At 42.9% G+C, this 22,932-nt stretch overlaps 15 non-coding genes across 15 annotated transcripts; all 15 read left to right on the top strand.

The window, feature by feature from the left end:
- The first annotated feature begins 666 nt into the window (after positions 1-666).
- Positions 667-739, top strand: trnak-cuu (transfer RNA lysine (anticodon CUU)). Its single transcript has one exon. It is a non-coding gene; the product is annotated as a tRNA-Lys (tRNA).
- A 1,026-nt stretch (positions 740-1,765) lies between these two features.
- On the top strand, positions 1,766-1,880 carry trnal-caa (transfer RNA leucine (anticodon CAA)). Its single transcript has 2 exons — positions 1,766-1,803; positions 1,835-1,880. It is a non-coding gene; the product is annotated as a tRNA-Leu (tRNA).
- Positions 1,881-2,466: 586 nt separating this feature from the next.
- trnak-cuu (transfer RNA lysine (anticodon CUU)) lies at positions 2,467-2,539 on the top strand. The gene has a single exon. It is a non-coding gene; the product is annotated as a tRNA-Lys (tRNA).
- Positions 2,540-3,565: 1,026 nt separating this feature from the next.
- On the top strand, positions 3,566-3,680 carry trnal-caa (transfer RNA leucine (anticodon CAA)). The gene is made up of 2 exons: positions 3,566-3,603; positions 3,635-3,680. It is a non-coding gene; the product is annotated as a tRNA-Leu (tRNA).
- Positions 3,681-4,950: 1,270 nt separating this feature from the next.
- On the top strand, positions 4,951-5,023 carry trnak-cuu (transfer RNA lysine (anticodon CUU)). Its single transcript has one exon. It is a non-coding gene; the product is annotated as a tRNA-Lys (tRNA).
- A 1,026-nt stretch (positions 5,024-6,049) lies between these two features.
- On the top strand, positions 6,050-6,164 carry trnal-caa (transfer RNA leucine (anticodon CAA)). The gene is made up of 2 exons: positions 6,050-6,087; positions 6,119-6,164. It is a non-coding gene; the product is annotated as a tRNA-Leu (tRNA).
- A 1,277-nt stretch (positions 6,165-7,441) lies between these two features.
- trnak-cuu (transfer RNA lysine (anticodon CUU)) lies at positions 7,442-7,514 on the top strand. Its single transcript has one exon. It is a non-coding gene; the product is annotated as a tRNA-Lys (tRNA).
- A 1,026-nt stretch (positions 7,515-8,540) lies between these two features.
- Positions 8,541-8,655, top strand: trnal-caa (transfer RNA leucine (anticodon CAA)). The gene is made up of 2 exons: positions 8,541-8,578; positions 8,610-8,655. It is a non-coding gene; the product is annotated as a tRNA-Leu (tRNA).
- A 1,277-nt stretch (positions 8,656-9,932) lies between these two features.
- Positions 9,933-10,005, top strand: trnak-cuu (transfer RNA lysine (anticodon CUU)). Its single transcript has one exon. It is a non-coding gene; the product is annotated as a tRNA-Lys (tRNA).
- Positions 10,006-11,031: 1,026 nt separating this feature from the next.
- trnal-caa (transfer RNA leucine (anticodon CAA)) lies at positions 11,032-11,146 on the top strand. The gene is made up of 2 exons: positions 11,032-11,069; positions 11,101-11,146. It is a non-coding gene; the product is annotated as a tRNA-Leu (tRNA).
- Positions 11,147-11,735: 589 nt separating this feature from the next.
- Positions 11,736-11,808, top strand: trnak-cuu (transfer RNA lysine (anticodon CUU)). Its single transcript has one exon. It is a non-coding gene; the product is annotated as a tRNA-Lys (tRNA).
- Positions 11,809-12,834: 1,026 nt separating this feature from the next.
- On the top strand, positions 12,835-12,949 carry trnal-caa (transfer RNA leucine (anticodon CAA)). Its single transcript has 2 exons — positions 12,835-12,872; positions 12,904-12,949. It is a non-coding gene; the product is annotated as a tRNA-Leu (tRNA).
- Positions 12,950-14,220: 1,271 nt separating this feature from the next.
- Positions 14,221-14,293, top strand: trnak-cuu (transfer RNA lysine (anticodon CUU)). The gene has a single exon. It is a non-coding gene; the product is annotated as a tRNA-Lys (tRNA).
- A 1,026-nt stretch (positions 14,294-15,319) lies between these two features.
- trnal-caa (transfer RNA leucine (anticodon CAA)) lies at positions 15,320-15,434 on the top strand. The gene is made up of 2 exons: positions 15,320-15,357; positions 15,389-15,434. It is a non-coding gene; the product is annotated as a tRNA-Leu (tRNA).
- A 6,211-nt stretch (positions 15,435-21,645) lies between these two features.
- trnak-cuu (transfer RNA lysine (anticodon CUU)) lies at positions 21,646-21,718 on the top strand. The gene has a single exon. It is a non-coding gene; the product is annotated as a tRNA-Lys (tRNA).
- Positions 21,719-22,932: the final 1,214 nt, after the last annotated feature.

Raw genomic sequence — 22,932 nt, 5'->3', positions numbered from 1 at the left:
CCAGACTCAAGGCTTGATTCCTTCCTTCCTTAGCAGAGGGACTTCTGGTCTCCAAAAGGAGATGTGGGTTCAAATCCCACTCCTGACACTTACTGCATACTGAAATCTTATTTTTAGAAGACCATGACCATGACCCCTCAATGTGGGTGGGGTCATGATAGGAAGGATGTTCAAAGGTCCCGTGACTTCATTTCTATGTGACACAAACATGACACAACAATTTAGGACATCGAGGCGAAGGTATACCTGCTGCTTGGTGTATGGCTTTGTATCCAGCAATTCACCTCTATGACGATATATAAATGTATAAAAAAGAATATATAAAATCGCATGGGTTTTGCCGGGTTCTTGTGAAGGAGTGGCTTTCGTCACTCATCCAGTAACATCACTGCCTGGCCAATCAGTGGTCTGTAGAGGTCATTTTTTCGACTCAGCTAATCTCGAACCCCAGCCGAGTAGGTGCTAAAAATTTACCTGCTACTACAAGGTCCTACCTAATGGAAAACCCTAAAAGCTGAGTTGGATCAAGTCGCGTGGCATAGGTACTAGTTGAAAAGGGCCAATTGTGTTACGATGCCATTCTAAATCTCTGAACGTAGACTTATTTCAATTTTTTTTTTTTTTTTTTTTTTTTTTTCGGAAGGCATGTTTTTAAAAGTGTGAATAGCCTGGCTAGCTCAGTCGGTAGAGCATGAGACTCTTAATCTCAGGGTCGTGGGTTCGAGCCCCACGTTGGGCGTCAAAGCTTTAATAAACAGATGTTTCATCCAGCACTTTAAGGCACAGTTCAGCTTTGTTACCACAAAGCTCTTTGAAAAGATACAGACCTCCTGAAATGCACAACATCAGTCAAGTATGATCTAACTTGCGCAAGAGCTTTATGCTTCCCTTTCCATGGGCTCATGTCATTTCCGTATTCCCTGATTGCTCAAGTATGACCACTCACTTTAAAAGAAAAGAAGGAAAATCTCAATAACAACCCATGTCCTCTGGCCCTCTAAGCAGTCAAAGTGCTAAACCCTCTCTCTTCTAACAGGTAAAATTCTACATCGTGGCAGTGATGGAACACACTTGAACTTTTCTAGCCTAATGCAGAATTATATTTTACTGCCATCAATGTACGATGTTCCTGCCACAACAAAACTAGATAGTTGTACAATTTTACTGGTTACGACCCCTTCAGTTGACCAGTTGACCATGACCATGACCCCTCAATGTAGGTGGGGTCATGATAGGAAGGATGTTAAAAGGTCCCGTGACTTCATTTCTATGTGACACAAACATGACACAACAATTTAGGACATCGAGGCGAAGGTATACCTGCTGCTTGGTGTATGGCTTTGTATCCAGCAATTCACCTCGATGACGACATATAACATGTGGGTAGCCAACTCTGAGAGAGTGAAGACAGCTCCAAATCTTTGGCAAAAATGAATTATTTGTAAGCATTTCTTTAACAACCTTCATGTACCCACGAAAGTACTGAAACGTTCTTGGGATGTTCCAGAGCAGTGGTCTATGAGAAACCAAACCTTGGCAACATTCGCTCGGGACTTCTTTCAGATATTTTTTCACCCAGCCCCTCCTCCACTCTCCAGACACCCGTTCTCCCGCACCCTTTCCCTCGTATTTCCAGCCGTGAGGGTGCATCTCAAGCAGAAAGCTTCCCTCTGCGGACAAGTTTGTCTGCTGCGTTTCGGTTCATGTTTGTTGTATTTTACACAGTCAGGGAAATCATGCTGTCCTGCATACTGTCCTGTATGGTGTCAGGATGGCCGAGCGGTCTAAGGCGCCAGACTCAAGGCTTGATTCCTTCCTTCCTTAGCAGAGGGACTTCTGGTCTCCAAAAGGAGATGTGGGTTCAAATCCCACTCCTGACACTTACTGCATACTGAAATCTTATTTTTAGAAGACCATGACCATGACCCCTCAATGTGGGTGGGGTCATGATAGGAAGGATGTTCAAAGGTCCCGTGACTTCATTTCTATGTGACACAAACATGACACAACAATTTAGGACATCGAGGCGAAGGTATACCTGCTGCTTGGTGTATGGCTTTGTATCCAGCAATTCACCTCGATGACGATATATAAATGTATAAAAAAGAATATATAAAATCGCATGGGTTTTGCCGGGTTCTTGTGAAGGAGTGGCTTTCGTCACTCATCCAGTAACATCACTGCCTGGCCAATCAGTGGTCTGTAGAGGTCATTTTTTCGACTCAGCTAATCTCGAACCCCAGCCGAGTAGGTGCTAAAAATTTACCTGCTACTACAAGGTCCTACCTAATGGAAAACCCTAAAAGCTGAGTTGGATCAAGTCGCGTGGCATAGGTACTAGTTGAAAAGGGCCAATTGTGTTACGATGCCATTCTAAATCTCTGAACCTAGACTTTTTTCAATTTTTTTTTTTTTTTTTTTTTTTTTTTTTTTTTTTCGGAAGGCATGTTTTTAAAAGTGTGAATAGCCTGGCTAGCTCAGTCGGTAGAGCATGAGACTCTTAATCTCAGGGTCGTGGGTTCGAGCCCCACTTTGGGCGTCAAAGCTTTAATAAACAGATGTTTCATCCAGCACTTTAAGGCACAGTTCAGCTTTGTTACCACAAAGCTCTTTGAAAAGATACAGACCTCCTGAAATGCACAACATCAGTCAAGTATGATCCAACTTGCGCAAGAGCTTTATGCTTCCCTTTCCATGGGCTCATGTCATTTCCGTATTCCCTGATTGCTCAAGTATGACCACTCACTTTAAAAGAAAAGAAGGAAAATCTCAATAACAACCCATGTCCTCTGGCCCTCTAAGCAGTCAAAGTGCTAAACCCTCTCTCTTCTAACAGGTAAAATTCTACATCGTGGCAGTGATGGAACACACTTGAACTTTTCTAGCCTAATGCAGAATTATATTTTACTGCCATCAATGTACGATGTTCCTGCCACAACAAAACTAGATAGTTGTACAATTTTACTGGTTACGACCCCTTCAGTTGACCAGTTGACCATGACCATGACCCCTCAATGTAGGTGGGGTCATGATAGGAAGGATGTTAAAAGGTCCCGTGACTTCATTTCTATGTGACACAAACATGACACAACAATTTAGGACATCGAGGCGAAGGTATACCTGCTGCTTGGTGTATGGCTTTGTATCCAGCAATTCACCTCGATGACGACATATAACATGTGGGTAGCCAACTCTGAGAGAGTGAAGACAGCTCCAAATCTTTGGCAAAAATGAATTATTTGTAAGCATTTCTTTAACAACCTTCATGTACCCACGAAAGTACTGAAACGTTCTTGGGATGTTCCAGAGCAGTGGTCTATGAGAAACCAAACCTTGGCAACATTCGCTCGGGACTTCTTTCAGATATTTTTTCACCCAGCCCCTCCTCCACTCTCCAGACACCCGTTCTCCCGCACCCTTTCCCTCGTATTTCCAGCCGTGAGGGTGCATCTCAAGCAGAAAGCTTCCCTCTGCGGACAAGTTTGTCTGCTGCGTTTCGGTTCATGTTTGTTGTATTTTACACAGTCAGGGAAATCATGCTGTCCTGCATACTGTCCTGTATGGTGTCAGGATGGCCGAGCGGTCTAAGGCGCCAGACTCAAGGCTTGATTCCTTCCTTCCTTAGCAGAGGGACTTCTGGTCTCCAAAAGGAGACGTGGGTTCAAATCCCACTCCTGACAAGTACTGCATACTGAAATCTTATTTTTAGAAGACCATGACCATGACCCCTCAATGTGGGTGGGGTCATGATAGGAAGGATGTTCAAAGGTCCCGTGACTTCGTTTCTATGTGACACAAACATGACACAACAATTTAGGACATCGAGGCGAAGGTATACCTGCTGCTTGGTGTATGGCTTTGTATCCAGCAATTCACCTCGATGACGATATATAAATGTATAAAAAAGAATATATAAAATCACATGGGTTTTGCCGGGTTCTTGTGAAGGAGTGGCTTTCGTCACTCATCCAGTGACATCACTGCCTGGCCAATCAGTGGTCTGTAGAGGTCATTTTTTCGACTCAGCTAATATCGAACCCCAGCCGAGTAGGTGCTAAAAATTTACCTGCTACTACAAGGTCCTACCTAATGGAAAACCCTAAAAGCTGAGTTGGATCAAGTCGCGTGGCATAGGTACTAGTTGAAAAGGGCCAATTGTGTTACGATGCCATTCTAAATCTCTGAACGTAGACTTATTTCAATTTTTTTTTAAATTTTTTTTTTTTTTTCGGAAGGCATGATTGAACAAGTATGGTATACCTGCTGCTTGGTGTATGGCTTTGTATCCAGACTCAAGGCTTGATTCCTTCCTTCCTTAGCAGAGGGACTTCTGGTCTCCAAAAGGAGATGTGGGTTCAAATCCCACTCCTGACACTTACTGCATACTGAAATCTTATTTTTAGAAGACCATGACCATGACCCCTCAATGTGGGTGGGGTCATGATAGGAAGGATGTTCAAAGGTCCCGTGACTTCATTTCTATGTGACACAAACATGACACAACAATTTAGGACATCGAGGCGAAGGTATACCTGCTGCTTGGTGTATGGCTTTGTATCCAGCAATTCACCTCGATGACGATATATAAATGTATAAAAAAGAATATATAAAATCGCATGGGTTTTGCCGGGTTCTTGTGAAGGAGTGGCTTTCGTCACTCATCCAGTAACATCACTGCCTGGCCAATCAGTGGTCTGTAGAGGTCATTTTTTCGACTCAGCTAATCTCGAACCCCAGCCGAGTAGGTGCTAAAAATTTACCTGCTACTACAAGGTCCTACCTAATGGAAAACCCTAAAAGCTGAGTTGGATCAAGTCGCGTGGCATAGGTACTAGTTGAAAAGGGCCAATTGTGTTACGATGCCATTCTAAATCTCTGAACGTAGACTTATTTCAATTTTTTTTTTTTTTTTTTTTTTTTTCGGAAGGCATGTTTTTAAAAGTGTGAATAGCCTGGCTAGCTCAGTCGGTAGAGCATGAGACTCTTAATCTCAGGGTCGTGGGTTCGAGCCCCACGTTGGGCGTCAAAGCTTTAATAAACAGATGTTTCATCCAGCACTTTAAGGCACAGTTCAGCTTTGTTACCACAAAGCTCTTTGAAAAGATACAGACCTCCTGAAATGCACAACATCAGTCAAGTATGATCCAACTTGCGCAAGAGCTTTATGCTTCCCTTTCCATGGGCTCATGTCATTTCCGTATTCCCTGATTGCTCAAGTATGACCACTCACTTTAAAAGAAAAGAAGGAAAATCTCAATAACAACCCATGTCCTCTGGCCCTCTAAGCAGTCAAAGTGCTAAACCCTCTCTCTTCTAACAGGTAAAATTCTACATCGTGGCAGTGATGGAACACACTTGAACTTTTCTAGCCTAATGCAGAATTATATTTTACTGCCATCAATGTACGATGTTCCTGCCACAACAAAACTAGATAGTTGTACAATTTTACTGGTTACGACCCCTTCAGTTGACCAGTTGACCATGACCATGACCCCTCAATGTAGGTGGGGTCATGATAGGAAGGATGTTAAAAGGTCCCGTGACTTCATTTCTATGTGACACAAACATGACACAACAATTTAGGACATCGAGGCGAAGGTATACCTGCTGCTTGGTGTATGGCTTTGTATCCAGCAATTCACCTCGATGACGACATATAACATGTGGGTAGCCAACTCTGAGAGAGTGAAGACAGCTCCAAATCTTTGGCAAAAATGAATTATTTGTAAGCATTTCTTTAACAACCTTCATGTACCCACGAAAGTACTGAAACGTTCTTGGGATGTTCCAGAGCAGTGGTCTATGAGAAACCAAACCTTGGCAACATTCGCTCGGGACTTCTTTCAGATATTTTTTCACCCAGCCCCTCCTCCACTCTCCAGACACCCGTTCTCCCGCACCCTTTCCCTCGTATTTCCAGCCGTGAGGGTGCATCTCAAGCAGAAAGCTTCCCTCTGCGGACAAGTTTGTCTGCTGCGTTTCGGTTCATGTTTGTTGTATTTTACACAGTCAGGGAAATCATGCTGTCCTGCATACTGTCCTGTATGGTGTCAGGATGGCCGAGCGGTCTAAGGCGCCAGACTCAAGGCTTGATTCCTTCCTTCCTTAGCAGAGGGACTTCTGGTCTCCAAAAGGAGACGTGGGTTCAAATCCCACTCCTGACAAGTACTGCATACTGAAATCTTATTTTTAGAAGACCATGACCATGACCCCTCAATGTGGGTGGGGTCATGATAGGAAGGATGTTCAAAGGTCCCGTGACTTCATTTCTATGTGACACAAACATGACACAACAATTTAGGACATCGAGGCGAAGGTATACCTGCTGCTTGGTGTATGGCTTTGTATCCAGCAATTCACCTCGATGACGATATATAAATGTATAAAAAAGAATATATAAAATCACATGGGTTTTGCCGGGTTCTTGTGAAGGAGTGGCTTTCGTCACTCATCCAGTGACATCACTGCCTGGCCAATCAGTGGTCTGTAGAGGTCATTTTTTCGACTCAGCTAATATCGAACCCCAGCCGAGTAGGTGCTAAAAATTTACCTGCTACTACAAGGTCCTACCTAATGGAAAACCCTAAAAGCTGAGTTGGATCAAGTCGCGTGGCATAGGTACTAGTTGAAAAGGGCCAATTGTGTTACGATGCCATTCTAAATCTCTGAACGTAGACTTATTTCAATTTTTTTTTTTATTTTTTTTTTTTTTTCGGAAGGCATGATTGAACAAGTATGGTATACCTGCTGCTTGGTGTATGGCTTTGTATCCAGACTCAAGGCTTGATTCCTTCCTTCCTTAGCAGAGGGACTTCTGGTCTCCAAAAGGAGATGTGGGTTCAAATCCCACTCCTGACACTTACTGCATACTGAAATCTTATTTTTAGAAGACCATGACCATGACCCCTCAATGTGGGTGGGGTCATGATAGGAAGGATGTTCAAAGGTCCCGTGACTTCATTTCTATGTGACACAAACATGACACAACAATTTAGGACATCGAGGCGAAGGTATACCTGCTGCTTGGTGTATGGCTTTGTATCCAGCAATTCACCTCGATGACGATATATAAATGTATAAAAAAGAATATATAAAATCGCATGGGTTTTGCCGGGTTCTTGTGAAGGAGTGGCTTTCGTCACTCATCCAGTAACATCACTGCCTGGCCAATCAGTGGTCTGTAGAGGTCATTTTTTCGACTCAGCTAATCTCGAACCCCAGCCGAGTAGGTGCTAAAAATTTACCTGCTACTACAAGGTCCTACCTAATGGAAAACCCTAAAAGCTGAGTTGGATCAAGTCGCGTGGCATAGGTACTAGTTGAAAAGGGCCAATTGTGTTACGATGCCATTCTAAATCTCTGAACGTAGACTTATTTCAAATTTTTTTTTTTTTTTTTTTTTTTTTTTTTTTCGGAAGGCATGTTTTTAAAAGTGTGAATAGCCTGGCTAGCTCAGTCGGTAGAGCATGAGACTCTTAATCTCAGGGTCGTGGGTTCGAGCCCCACGTTGGGCGTCAAAGCTTTAATAAACAGATGTTTCATCCAGCACTTTAAGGCACAGTTCAGCTTTGTTACCACAAAGCTCTTTGAAAAGATACAGACCTCCTGAAATGCACAACATCAGTCAAGTATGATCCAACTTGCGCAAGAGCTTTATGCTTCCCTTTCCATGGGCTCATGTCATTTCCGTATTCCCTGATTGCTCAAGTATGACCACTCACTTTAAAAGAAAAGAAGGAAAATCTCAATAACAACCCATGTCCTCTGGCCCTCTAAGCAGTCAAAGTGCTAAACCCTCTCTCTTCTAACAGGTAAAATTCTACATCGTGGCAGTGATGGAACACACTTGAACTTTTCTAGCCTAATGCAGAATTATATTTTACTGCCATCAATGTACGATGTTCCTGCCACAACAAAACTAGATAGTTGTACAATTTTACTGGTTACGACCCCTTCAGTTGACCAGTTGACCATGACCATGACCCCTCAATGTGGGTGGGGTCATGATAGGAAGGATGTTAAAAGGTCCCGTGACTTCATTTCTATGTGACACAAACATGACACAACAATTTAGGACATCGAGGCGAAGGTATACCTGCTGCTTGGTGTATGGCTTTGTATCCAGCAATTCACCTCGATGACGACATATAACATGTGGGTAGCCAACTCTGAGAGAGTGAAGACAGCTCCAAATCTTTGGCAAAAATGAATTATTTGTAAGCATTTCTTTAACAACCTTCATGTACCCACGAAAGTACTGAAACGTTCTTGGGATGTTCCAGAGCAGTGGTCTATGAGAAACCAAACCTTGGCAACATTCGCTCGGGACTTCTTTCAGATATTTTTTCACCCAGCCCCTCCTCCACTCTCCAGACACCCGTTCTCCCGCACCCTTTCCCTCGTATTTCCAGCCGTGAGGGTGCATCTCAAGCAGAAAGCTTCCCTCTGCGGACAAGTTTGTCTGCTGCGTTTCGGTTCATGTTTGTTGTATTTTACACAGTCAGGGAAATCATGCTGTCCTGCATACTGTCCTGTATGGTGTCAGGATGGCCGAGCGGTCTAAGGCGCCAGACTCAAGGCTTGATTCCTTCCTTCCTTAGCAGAGGGACTTCTGGTCTCCAAAAGGAGACGTGGGTTCAAATCCCACTCCTGACAAGTACTGCATACTGAAATCTTATTTTTAGAAGACCATGACCATGACCCCTCAATGTGGGTGGGGTCATGATAGGAAGGATGTTCAAAGGTCCCGTGACTTCATTTCTATGTGACACAAACATGACACAACAATTTAGGACATCGAGGCGAAGGTATACCTGCTGCTTGGTGTATGGCTTTGTATCCAGCAATTCACCTCGATGACGATATATAAATGTATAAAAAAGAATATATAAAATCACATGGGTTTTGCCGGGTTCTTGTGAAGGAGTGGCTTTCGTCACTCATCCAGTGACATCACTGCCTGGCCAATCAGTGGTCTGTAGAGGTCATTTTTTCGACTCAGCTAATATCGAACCCCAGCCGAGTAGGTGCTAAAAATTTACCTGCTACTACAAGGTCCTACCTAATGGAAAACCCTAAAAGCTGAGTTGGATCAAGTCGCGTGGCATAGGTACTAGTTGAAAAGGGCCAATTGTGTTACGATGCCATTCTAAATCTCTGAACGTAGACTTATTTCAATTTTTTTTTTTTTTTTTTTTTTTTTTTTTCGGAAGGCATGATTGAACAAGTATGGTATACCTGCTGCTTGGTGTATGGCTTTGTATCCAGACTCAAGGCTTGATTCCTTCCTTCCTTAGCAGAGGGACTTCTGGTCTCCAAAAGGAGATGTGGGTTCAAATCCCACTCCTGACACTTACTGCATACTGAAATCTTATTTTTAGAAGACCATGACCATGACCCCTCAATGTGGGTGGGGTCATGATAGGAAGGATGTTCAAAGGTCCCGTGACTTCATTTCTATGTGACACAAACATGACACAACAATTTAGGACATCGAGGCGAAGGTATACCTGCTGCTTGGTGTATGGCTTTGTATCCAGCAATTCACCTCGATGACGATATATAAATGTATAAAAAAGAATATATAAAATCGCATGGGTTTTGCCGGGTTCTTGTGAAGGAGTGGCTTTCGTCACTCATCCAGTAACATCACTGCCTGGCCAATCAGTGGTCTGTAGAGGTCATTTTTTCGACTCAGCTAATCTCGAACCCCAGCCGAGTAGGTGCTAAAAATTTACCTGCTACTACAAGGTCCTACCTAATGGAAAACCCTAAAAGCTGAGTTGGATCAAGTCGCGTGGCATAGGTACTAGTTGAAAAGGGCCAATTGTGTTACGATGCCATTCTAAATCTCTGAACGTAGACTTATTTCAATTTTTTTTTTTTTTTTTTTTTTTTTTTTTTCGGAAGGCATGTTTTTAAAAGTGTGAATAGCCTGGCTAGCTCAGTCGGTAGAGCATGAGACTCTTAATCTCAGGGTCGTGGGTTCGAGCCCCACGTTGGGCGTCAAAGCTTTAATAAACAGATGTTTCATCCAGCACTTTAAGGCACAGTTCAGCTTTGTTACCACAAAGCTCTTTGAAAAGATACAGACCTCCTGAAATGCACAACATCAGTCAAGTATGATCTAACTTGCGCAAGAGCTTTATGCTTCCCTTTCCATGGGCTCATGTCATTTCCGTATTCCCTGATTGCTCAAGTATGACCACTCACTTTAAAAGAAAAGAAGGAAAATCTCAATAACAACCCATGTCCTCTGGCCCTCTAAGCAGTCAAAGTGCTAAACCCTCTCTCTTCTAACAGGTAAAATTCTACATCGTGGCAGTGATGGAACACACTTGAACTTTTCTAGCCTAATGCAGAATTATATTTTACTGCCATCAATGTACGATGTTCCTGCCACAACAAAACTAGATAGTTGTACAATTTTACTGGTTACGACCCCTTCAGTTGACCAGTTGACCATGACCATGACCCCTCAATGTAGGTGGGGTCATGATAGGAAGGATGTTAAAAGGTCCCGTGACTTCATTTCTATGTGACACAAACATGACACAACAATTTAGGACATCGAGGCGAAGGTATACCTGCTGCTTGGTGTATGGCTTTGTATCCAGCAATTCACCTCGATGACGACATATAACATGTGGGTAGCCAACTCTGAGAGAGTGAAGACAGCTCCAAATCTTTGGCAAAAATGAATTATTTGTAAGCATTTCTTTAACAACCTTCATGTACCCACGAAAGTACTGAAACGTTCTTGGGATGTTCCAGAGCAGTGGTCTATGAGAAACCAAACCTTGGCAACATTCGCTCGGGACTTCTTTCAGATATTTTTTCACCCAGCCCCTCCTCCACTCTCCAGACACCCGTTCTCCCGCACCCTTTCCCTCGTATTTCCAGCCGTGAGGGTGCATCTCAAGCAGAAAGCTTCCCTCTGCGGACAAGTTTGTCTGCTGCGTTTCGGTTCATGTTTGTTGTATTTTACACAGTCAGGGAAATCATGCTGTCCTGCATACTGTCCTGTATGGTGTCAGGATGGCCGAGCGGTCTAAGGCGCCAGACTCAAGGCTTGATTCCTTCCTTCCTTAGCAGAGGGACTTCTGGTCTCCAAAAGGAGATGTGGGTTCAAATCCCACTCCTGACACTTACTGCATACTGAAATCTTATTTTTAGAAGACCATGACCATGACCCCTCAATGTGGGTGGGGTCATGATAGGAAGGATGTTCAAAGGTCCCGTGACTTCATTTCTATGTGACACAAACATGACACAACAATTTAGGACATCGAGGCGAAGGTATACCTGCTGCTTGGTGTATGGCTTTGTATCCAGCAATTCACCTCGATGACGATATATAAATGTATAAAAAAGAATATATAAAATCGCATGGGTTTTGCCGGGTTCTTGTGAAGGAGTGGCTTTCGTCACTCATCCAGTAACATCACTGCCTGGCCAATCAGTGGTCTGTAGAGGTCATTTTTTCGACTCAGCTAATCTCGAACCCCAGCCGAGTAGGTGCTAAAAATTTACCTGCTACTACAAGGTCCTACCTAATGGAAAACCCTAAAAGCTGAGTTGGATCAAGTCGCGTGGCATAGGTACTAGTTGAAAAGGGCCAATTGTGTTACGATGCCATTCTAAATCTCTGAACCTAGACTTTTTTCAATTTTTTTTTTTTTTTTTTTTTTTTTTTTTTTTTTTTTTCGGAAGGCATGTTTTTAAAAGTGTGAATAGCCTGGCTAGCTCAGTCGGTAGAGCATGAGACTCTTAATCTCAGGGTCGTGGGTTCGAGCCCCACGTTGGGCGTCAAAGCTTTAATAAACAGATGTTTCATCCAGCACTTTAAGGCACAGTTCAGCTTTGTTACCACAAAGCTCTTTGAAAAGATACAGACCTCCTGAAATGCACAACATCAGTCAAGTATGATCCAACTTGCGCAAGAGCTTTATGCTTCCCTTTCCATGGGCTCATGTCATTTCCGTATTCCCTGATTGCTCAAGTATGACCACTCACTTTAAAAGAAAAGAAGGAAAATCTCAATAACAACCCATGTCCTCTGGCCCTCTAAGCAGTCAAAGTGCTAAACCCTCTCTCTTCTAACAGGTAAAATTCTACATCGTGGCAGTGATGGAACACACTTGAACTTTTCTAGCCTAATGCAGAATTATATTTTACTGCCATCAATGTACGATGTTCCTGCCACAACAAAACTAGATAGTTGTACAATTTTACTGGTTACGACCCCTTCAGTTGACCAGTTGACCATGACCATGACCCCTCAATGTAGGTGGGGTCATGATAGGAAGGATGTTAAAAGGTCCCGTGACTTCATTTCTATGTGACACAAACATGACACAACAATTTAGGACATCGAGGCGAAGGTATACCTGCTGCTTGGTGTATGGCTTTGTATCCAGCAATTCACCTCGATGACGACATATAACATGTGGGTAGCCAACTCTGAGAGAGTGAAGACAGCTCCAAATCTTTGGCAAAAATGAATTATTTGTAAGCATTTCTTTAACAACCTTCATGTACCCACGAAAGTACTGAAACGTTCTTGGGATGTTCCAGAGCAGTGGTCTATGAGAAACCAAACCTTGGCAACATTCGCTCGGGACTTCTTTCAGATATTTTTTCACCCAGCCCCTCCTCCACTCTCCAGACACCCGTTCTCCCGCACCCTTTCCCTCGTATTTCCAGCCGTGAGGGTGCATCTCAAGCAGAAAGCTTCCCTCTGCGGACAAGTTTGTCTGCTGCGTTTCGGTTCATGTTTGTTGTATTTTACACAGTCAGGGAAATCATGCTGTCCTGCATACTGTCCTGTATGGTGTCAGGATGGCCGAGCGGTCTAAGGCGCCAGACTCAAGGCTTGATTCCTTCCTTCCTTAGCAGAGGGACTTCTGGTCTCCAAAAGGAGACGTGGGTTCAAATCCCACTCCTGACAAGTACTGCATACTGAAATCTTATTTTTAGAAGACCATGACCATGACCCCTCAATGTGGGTGGGGTCATGATAGGAAGGATGTTCAAAGGTCCCGTGACTTCATTTCTATGTGACACAAACATGACACAACAATTTAGGACATCGAGGCGAAGGTATACCTGCTGCTTGGTGTATGGCTTTGTATCCAGCAATTCACCTCGATGACGATATATAAATGTATAAAAAAGAATATATAAAATCACATGGGTTTTGCCGGGTTCTTGTGAAGGAGTGGCTTTCGTCACTCATCCAGTGACATCACTGCCTGGCCAATCAGTGGTCTGTAGAGGTCATTTTTTCGACTCAGCTAATATCGAACCCCAGCCGAGTAGGTGCTAAAAATTTACCTGCTACTACAAGGTCCTACCTAATGGAAAACCCTAAAAGCTGAGTTGGATCAAGTCGCGTGGCATAGGTACTAGTTGAAAAGGGCCAATTGTGTTACGATGCCATTCTAAATCTCTGAACGTAGACTTATTTCAATTTTTTTTTTTATTTTTATTTTTTTTTCGGAAGGCATGATTGAACAAGTATGGTATACCTGCTGCTTGGTGTATGGCTTTGTATCCAGACTCAAGGCTTGATTCCTTCCTTCCTTAGCAGAGGGACTTCTGGTCTCCAAAAGGAGATGTGGGTTCAAATCCCACTCCTGACACTTACTGCATACTGAAATCTTATTTTTAGAAGACCATGACCATGACCCCTCAATGTGGGTGGGGTCATGATAGGAAGGATGTTCAAAGGTCCCGTGACTTCATTTCTATGTGACACAAACATGACACAACAATTTAGGACATCGAGGCGAAGGTATACCTGCTGCTTGGTGTATGGCTTTGTATCCAGCAATTCACCTCGATGACGATATATAAATGTATAAAAAAGAATATATAAAATCGCATGGGTTTTGCCGGGTTCTTGTGAAGGAGTGGCTTTCGTCACTCATCCAGTAACATCACTGCCTGGCCAATCAGTGGTCTGTAGAGGTCATTTTTTCGACTCAGCTAATCTCGAACCCCAGCCGAGTAGGTGCTAAAAATTTACCTGCTACTACAAGGTCCTACATAATGGAAAACCCTAAAAGCTGAGTTGGATCAAGTCGCGTGGCATAGGTACTAGTTGAAAAGGGCCAATTGTGTTACGATGCCATTCTAAATCTCTGAACGTAGACTTATTTCAATTTTTTTTTTTTTTTTTTTTTTTTTTCGGAAGGCATGTTTTTAAAAGTGTGAATAGCCTGGCTAGCTCAGTCGGTAGAGCATGAAACTCTTAATCTCAGGGTCGTGGGTTCGAGCCCCACGTTGGGCGTCAAAGCTTTAATAAACAGATGTTTCATCCAGCACTTTAAGGCACAGTTCAGCTTTGTTACCACAAAGCTCTTTGAAAAGATACAGACCTCCTGAAATGCACAACATCAGTCAAGTATGATCCAACTTGCGCAATAGCTTTATGCTTCCCTTTCCATGGGCTCATGTCATTTCCGTATTCCCTGATTGCTCAAGTATGACCACTCACTTTAAAAGAAAAGAAGGAAAATCTCAATAACAACCCATGTCCTCTGGCCCTCTAAGCAGTCAAAGTGCTAAACCCTCTCTCTTCTAACAGGTAAAATTCTACATCGTGGCAGTGATGGAACACACTTGAACTTTTCTAGCCTAATGCAGAATTATATTTTACTGCCATCAATGTACGATGTTCCTGCCACAACAAAACTAGATAGTTGTACAATTTTACTGGTTACGACCCCTTCAGTTGACCAGTTGACCATGACCATGACCCCTCAATGTAGGTGGGGTCATGATAGGAAGGATGTTAAAAGGTCCCGTGACTTCATTTCTATGTGACACAAACATGACACAACAATTTAGGACATCGAGGCGAAGGTATACCTGCTGCTTGGTGTATGGCTTTGTATCCAGCAATTCACCTCGATGACGACATATAACATGTGGGTAGCCAACTCTGAGAGAGTGAAGACAGCTCCAAATCTTTGGCAAAAATGAATTATTTGTAAGCATTTCTTTAACCACCTTCATGTACCCACGAAAGTACTGAAACGTTCTTGGGATGTTCCAGAGCAGTGGTCTATGAGAAACCAAACCTTGGCAACATTCGCTCGGGACTTCTTTCAGATATTTTTTCACCCAGCCCCTCCTCCACTCTCCAGACACCCGTTCTCCCGCACCCTTTCCCTCGTATTTCCAGCCGTGAGGGTGCATCTCAAGCAGAAAGCTTCCCTCTGCGGACAAGTTTGTCTGCTGCGTTTCGGTTCATGTTTGTTGTATTTTACACAGTCAGGGAAATCATGCTGTCCTGCATACTGTCCTGTATGGTGTCAGGATGGCCGAGCGGTCTAAGGCGCCAGACTCAAGGCTTGATTCCTTCCTTCCTTAGCAGAGGGACTTCTGGTCTCCAAAAGGAGACGTGGGTTCAAATCCCACTCCTGACAAGTACTGCATACTGAAATCTTATTTTTAGAAGACCATGACCATGACCCCTCAATGTGGGTGGGGTCATGATAGGAAGGATGTTCAAAGGTCCCGTGACTTCATTTCTATGTGACACAAACATGACACAACAATTTAGGACATCGAGGCGAAGGTATACCTGCTGCTTGGTGTATGGCTTTGTATCCAGCAATTCACCTCGATGACGATATATAAATGTATAAAAAAGAATATATAAAATCACATGGGTTTTGCCGGGTTCTTGTGAAGGAGTGGCTTTCGTCACTCATCCAGTGACATCACTGCCTGGCCAATCAGTGGTCTGTAGAGGTCATTTTTTCGACTCAGCTAATATCGAACCCCAGCCGAGTAGGTGCTAAAAATTTACCTGCTACTACAAGGTCCTACCTAATGGAAAACCCTAAAAGCTGATTTGGATCAAGTCGCGTGGCATAGGTACTAGTTGAAAAGGGCCAATTGTGTTACGATGCCATTCTAAATCTCTGAACGTAGACTTATTTCAATTTTTTTTTTTATTTTATTTTTTTTTTCGGAAGGCATGATTGAACAAGTATGGTATACCTGCTGCTTGGTGTATGGCTTTGTATCCAGACTCAAGGCTTGATTCCTTCCTTCCTTAGCAGAGGGACTTCTGGTCTCCAAAAGGAGATGTGGGTTCAAATCCCACTCCTGACACTTACTGCATACTGAAATCTTATTTTTAGAAGACCATGACCATGACCCCTCAATGTGGGTGGGGTCATGATAGGAAGGATGTTCAAAGGTCCCGTGACTTCATTTCTATGTGACACAAACATGACACAACAATTTAGGACATCGAGGCGAAGGTATACCTGCTGCTTGGTGTATGGCTTTGTATCCAGCAATTCACCTCGATGACGATATATAAATGTATAAAAAAGAATATATAAAATCGCATGGGTTTTGCCGGGTTCTTGTGAAGGAGTGGCTTTCGTCACTCATCCAGTAACATCACTGCCTGGCCAATCAGTGGTCTGTAGAGGTCATTTTTTCGACTCAGCTAATCTCGAACCCCAGCCGAGTAGGTGCTAAAAATTTACCTGCTACTACAAGGTCCTACCTAATGGAAAACCCTAAAAGCTGAGTTGGATCAAGTCGCGTGGCATAGGTACTAGTTGAAAAGGGCCAATTGTGTTACGATGCCATTCTAAATCTCTGAACCTAGACTTTTTTCAATTTTTTTTTTTTTTTTTTTTTTTCGGAAGGCATGTTTTTAAAAGTGTGAATAGCCTGGCTAGCTCTAGCGGGAGACCAAGCGTCTGTATAATTCTCCTCCAATCGCGTTGCCCCATTTCCATTTTTGGTCCATCTTTGGTGATAGCCAATCACGATGGCACTTCTCCATAATTCAGCCCAACAGCCAATCACGTTGCCTCTTTTCCATTTTTGCTGATAGCCAATCACGATGGCACTTCTCCATAATTCAGCCCAACAGCCAATCGCGTTGCTCCATTTCCATTTTTGTTGATAGCCAATCACGATGGCACTTCTCCATAATTCAGCCCAACAGCCAATCGCGTTGCTCCATTTCCATTTTTGCTGATAGCCAATCACGATGGCACTTCTCCATAATTCTGCCCGCAGGACTTCAGGTGACTTTAACTACAGAAGGTAAATATATCGTTTTTTCTACGTGGCGATTTTTTGTCAAACATGCTAATGCTATTGTACTGCTCTATATTGTACTGCTAATCAGTACGACATATTAACTTCTGTTGTCACAAAAGTCTTAAATATGCATTGCTGCTACTAGTATTAGTTGATAACAAGCTAGGGTATGAATGAAATCTATGTAGTATTCACTTCTGTTGTAATATGTGTAATATGTAGGCTACTGCTATTAGTTAATAATTAGCTGTGTGTTTGTGTGATTGTATGCAAGTAAGAACTTATGTGTGTGCATGAATATATATATTTTAATAAGTTAAAAATAGTGCACATTGGTCATATTTCTGTGATGTACAAATATTAGCTGTTTGGTATAGATATTCTTTCTCTGTTAATGGCAGATGGCTTCCAAACAAAAAAAAAAAAACACAGGTCCATGTGAGAGGAGGAGTGGAAATTTGCTGCCTCAGGCGTTTGGCCCACTGAGGCAGGAAACAGACCAGCACCTCGGCAGAAAAAGTGGCATGATCTGTATCTGAAAGGTAAACCTGCACAGAGTGATATGTGTATCATATTAAATGTAAAGCTGTGACATATTTAAAGGGAACACCTTCTTATTTGCTGTCAAACATTAATACAGATTGAGAAATGCCCAATGCAGATGAGGGGACAAATGTCACTGTTTGGAGGTGCACAGAGCTGTAACTGCGGTTTGCATGCAAAGAAGGTATCAGAAGGCTCTCATACATTTATGACGTGCTGGTGGCAGAGCAGCCAGGGCCCTCACCTGCAGATTCACCACCACCAAAGGACGTCTCCTTAGCTGGTGATGAACCGAGAAGACCCATTGTGACTTTGGTATCAGTAAGTAATGAGGATTTACTTATGCTGATATCTATATTAATATTATTAATATACTCAACTGTATAAAATGTACAAAGCCCCAGTTAAGGTTATGTTTTTCTTTTTGTCAGTTTACAAAGCCACGGTTTGGTGGCTGTCATGGTGCCATGCTGAAGCCAAACTTAAGTTTGGCTGATAAGCATTCATCTAAGGTAATGTAAAGAGAATGATACATAGGTTGACTTTGATTTTAAAAAATGTACATTGTTATTGTTTTCATGTAGCAGTAACTATAGTGGCACTTTCATGCATTTCATTCATTTCATGTTGAAATGATCTGGTTTTATTGACTGCTATACCCATAATGATAGATAGATTAATTCACTATCATCTATGGTTATCCTATATTGTGAACTGTGCCTTTATTCCCTCAGACGTCTGAATTATCCAACCGCATCACAAGCCCCACCAAAAGAAAAGTATCACCACCTGGCTGCAGTCCCAAGAAGTTTCTGCAGATCGTTTCTCCTCTGTCTCTTCCTCCATCTCCATCTCCTGTACTTTTAAACCCCAGTCCATTCATTGAGCCAGTTGTGTTTGTCATCCCAAATGGAAACAAACAGATTGTGCCATCTGATTCCCTGCCCTCACCTCCACTAACCCGGAGAGCTTACGCCCGCACGGTGGAAAAAAACAAATGCTGTCAGTGTCACCTGCCGTGCATAAAAGAAAATGGTAGTATTATGTGAAGATATACTGTCCCATTTATTTTTTTCTATTTTTAATTGTTTAATTTATTCCTGTTTTTATTACTTCAGGTTTAATTTCACACATGTTTCTGAGTGTTTGTGTGTGTGAAATTAGTAATAAATTTGTTACATTTCAGTGAGTGTCTTCAGTTTTTTCTGCAAACATGCAAACTCATTCAGAGAAGAAGATTACATTGTTGCAGCACTTAATTCAGAAATGTAAAAATGACCATAAAAGTACATTTGATAACACTTGCTAAACGTTTGTGTCATCTTCCAATGGTGGAATCGAACCGGTGACCTTTGGATTAAGAGCCTCCTATACTATTCCACAGCAAAGTGTCATGTTCGCGTAGATTTCTCAAATGAATACACCAGAATGTGTGCTTTTACTTGAAATGGACAGCAGAAACACAAATAACTACAAGTTCATTCCATTTTTTCCCCTCATATTCTCAAAAACTCCTCTTTTCCTTCATTTTTCCCCTTCCCCCTTCTTCCCCCTTTTCCCCCTTCTTCCCCCCCTCATACAGACTATTGTTCCCCAGCTTTAGCGGAGTCGGTAGAGCATGAGACTCTTAATCTCAGGGTCGTGGGTTCGAGCCCCACGTTGGGCGTCAAAGCTTTAATAAACAGATGTTTCATCCAGCACTTTAAGGCACAGTTCAGCTTTGTTACCACAAAGCTCTTTGAAAAGATACAGACCTCCTGAAATGCACAACATCAGTCAAGTATGATCCAACTTGCGCAAGAGCTTTATGCTTCCCTTTCCATGGGCTCATGTCATTTCCGTATTCCCTGATTGCTCAAGTATGACCACTCACTTTAAAAGAAAAGAAGGAAAATCTCAATAACAACCCATGTCCTCTGGCCCTCTAAGCAGTCAAAGTGCTAAACCCTCTCTCTTCTAACAGGTAAAATTCTACATCGTGGCAGTGATGGAACACACTTGAACTTTTCTAGCCTAATGCAGAATTATATTTTACTGCCATCAATGTACGATGTTCCTGCCACAACAAAACTAGATAGTTGTACAATTTTACTGGTTACGACCCCTTCAGTTGACCAGTTGACCATGACCATGACCCCTCAATGTGGGTGGGGTCATGATAGGAAGGATGTTAAAAGGTCCCGTGACTTCATTTCTATGTGACACAAACATGACACAACAATTTAGGACATCGAGGCGAAGGTATACCTGCTGCTTGGTGTATGGCTTTGTATCCAGCAATTCACCTCGATGACGACATATAACATGTGGGTAGCCAACTCTGAGAGAGTGAAGACAGCACCAAATCTTTGGCAAAAATGAATTATTTGTAAGCATTTCTTTAACCACCTTCATGTACCCACGAAAGTACTGAAACGTTCTTGGGATGTTCCAGAGCAGTGGTCTATGAGAAACCAAACCTTGGCAACATTCGCTCGGGACTTCTTTCAGATATTTTTTCACCCAGCCCCTCCTCCACTCTCCAGACACCCGTTCTCCCGCACCCTTTCCCTCGTATTTCCAGCCGTGAGGGTGCAACTCAAGCAGAAAGCTTCCCTCTGCGGACAAGTTTGTCTGCTGCGTTTCGGTTCATGTTTGTTGTATTTTACACAGTCAGGGAAATCATGCTGTCCTGCATACTGTCCTGCATGGTGTCAGGATGGCCGAGCGGTCTAAGGCGCCAGACTCAAATCCCACTCCTGACACTTACTGCATACTGAAATCTTATTTTTAGAAGACCATGACCATGACCCCTCAATGTGGGTGGGGTCATGATAGGAAGGATGTTCAAAGGTCCCGTGACTTCATTTCTATGTGACACAAACATGACACAACAATTTAGGACATCGAGGCGAAGGTATACCTGCTGCTTGGTGTATGGCTTTGTATCCAGCAATTCACCTCGATGACAATATATAAATGTATAAAAAAGAATATATAAAATCGCATGGGTTTTGCCGGGTTCTTGTGAAGGAGTGGCTTTCGTCACTCATCCAGTGACATCACTGCCTGGCCAATCAGTGGTCTGTAGAGGTCATTTTTTCGACTCAGCTAATCTCGAACCCCAGCCGAGTAGGTGCTAAAAATTTACCTGCTACTACAAGGTCCTACCTAATGGAAAACCCTAAAAGCTGAGTTGGATCAAGTCGCGTGGCATAGGTATTAGTTGAAAAGGGCCAATTGTGTTACGATGCCATTCTAAATCTCTGAACGTAGACTTATTTCAATTTTTTTTTTTTTTTTTTTTTTTTTTTCGGAAGGCATGATTGAACAAGTATGGTATACCTGCTGCTTGGTGTATGGCTTTGTATCCAGACTCAAGGCTTGATTCCTTCCTTCCTTAGCAGAGGGACTTCTGGTCTCCAAAAGGAGACGTGGGTTCAAATCCCACTCCTGACACGTACTGCATACTGAAATGTTATTTTTAGAAGACCATGACCATGACCCCTCAATGTGGGTGGGGTCATGATAGGAAGGATGTTCAAAGGTCCCGTGACTTCATTTCTATGTGACACAAACATGACACAACAATTTAGGACATCGAGGCGAAGGTATACCTGCTGCTTGGTGTATGGCTTTGTATCCAGCAATTCACCTCGATGACGATATATAAATGTATAAAAAAGAATATATAAAATCGCATGGGTTTTGCCGGGTTCTTGTGAAGGAGTGGCTTTCGTCACTCATCCAGTGACATCACTGCCTGGCCAATCAGTGGTCTGTAGAGGTCATTTTTTCGACTCAACTAATCTCGAACCCCAGCCGAGTAGGTGCTAAAAATTTACCTGCTACTACAAGGTCCTACCTAATGGAAAACCCTAAAAGCTGAGTTGGATCAAGTCGCGTGGCATAGGTACTAGTTGAAAAGGGCCAATTGTGTTACGATGCCATTCTAAATCTCTGAACGTAGACTTATTTCAATTTTTTTTTTTTTTTTTTTTTTTTTTTTTTTCGGAAGGCATGTTTTTAAAAGTGTGAATAGCCTGGCTAGCTCAGTCGGTAGAGCATGAGACTCTTAATCTCAGGGTCGTGGGTTCGAGCCCCACGTTGGGCGTCAAAGCTTTAATAAACAGATGTTTCATCCAGCACTTTAAGGAACAGTTCAGCTTTGTTACCACAAAGCTCTTTGAAAAGATACAGACCTCCTGAAATGCACAACATCAGTCAAGTATGATCCAACTTGCGCAAGAGCTTTATGCTTCCCTTTCCATGGGCTCATGTCATTTCCGTATTCCCTGATTGCTCAAGTATGACCACTCACTTTAAAAGAAAAGAAGGAAAATCTCAATAACAACCCATGTCCTCTGGCCCTCTGAGCAGTCAAAGTGCTAAACCCTCTCTCTTCTAACAGGTAAAATTCTACATCGTGGCAGTGATGGAACACACTTGAACTTTTCTAGCCTAATGCAGAATTATATTTTACTGCCATCAATGTACGATGTTCCTGCCACAACAAAACTAGATAGTTGTACAATTTTACTGGTTACGACCCCTTCAGTTGACCAGTTGACCATGACCATGACCCCTCAATGTGGGTGGGGTCATGATAGGAAGGATGTTAAAAGGTCCCGTGACTTCATTTCTATGTGACACAAACATGACACAACAATTTAGGACATCGAGGCGAAGGTATACCTGCTGCTTGGTGTATGGCTTTGTATCCAGCAATTCACCTCGATGACGACATATAACATGTGGGTAGCCAACTCTGAGAGAGTGAAGACAGCACCAAATCTTTGGCAAAAATGAATTATTTGTAAGCATTTCTTTAACCACCTTCATGTACCCACGAAAGTACTGAAACGTTCTTGGGATGTTCCAGAGCAGTGGTCTATGAGAAACCAAACCTTGGCAACATTCGCTCGGGACTTCTTTCAGATATTTTTTCACCCAGCCCCTCCTCCACTCTCCAGACACCCGTTCTCCCGCACCCTTTCCCTCGTATTTCCAGCCGTGAGGGTGCATCTCAAGCAGAAAGCTTCCCTCTGCGGACAAGTTTGTCTGCTGCGTTTCGGTTCATGTTTGTTGTATTTTACACAGTCAGGGAAATCATGCTGTCCTGCATACTGTCCTGCATGGTGTCAGGATGGCCGAGCGGTCTAAGGCGCCAGACTCAAATCCCACTCCTGACACTTACTGCATACTGAAATCTTATTTTTAGAAGACCATGACCATGACCCCTCAATGTGGGTGGGGTCATGATAGGAAGGATGTTCAAAGGTCCCGTGACTTCATTTCTATGTGACACAAACATGACACAACAATTTA

The sequence above is a fragment of the Leuresthes tenuis genome, unplaced genomic scaffold, assembly GCF_036924035.1.
Source record: "Leuresthes tenuis unplaced genomic scaffold, fLeuTen1.0.hap1 SCAF_5, whole genome shotgun sequence".
Lineage (NCBI taxonomy): Eukaryota > Metazoa > Chordata > Actinopteri > Atheriniformes > Atherinopsidae > Leuresthes > Leuresthes tenuis.
Note: the sequence above shows the minus strand (reverse complement) of the source record. Positions and strands in the feature narration are given on the sequence as shown.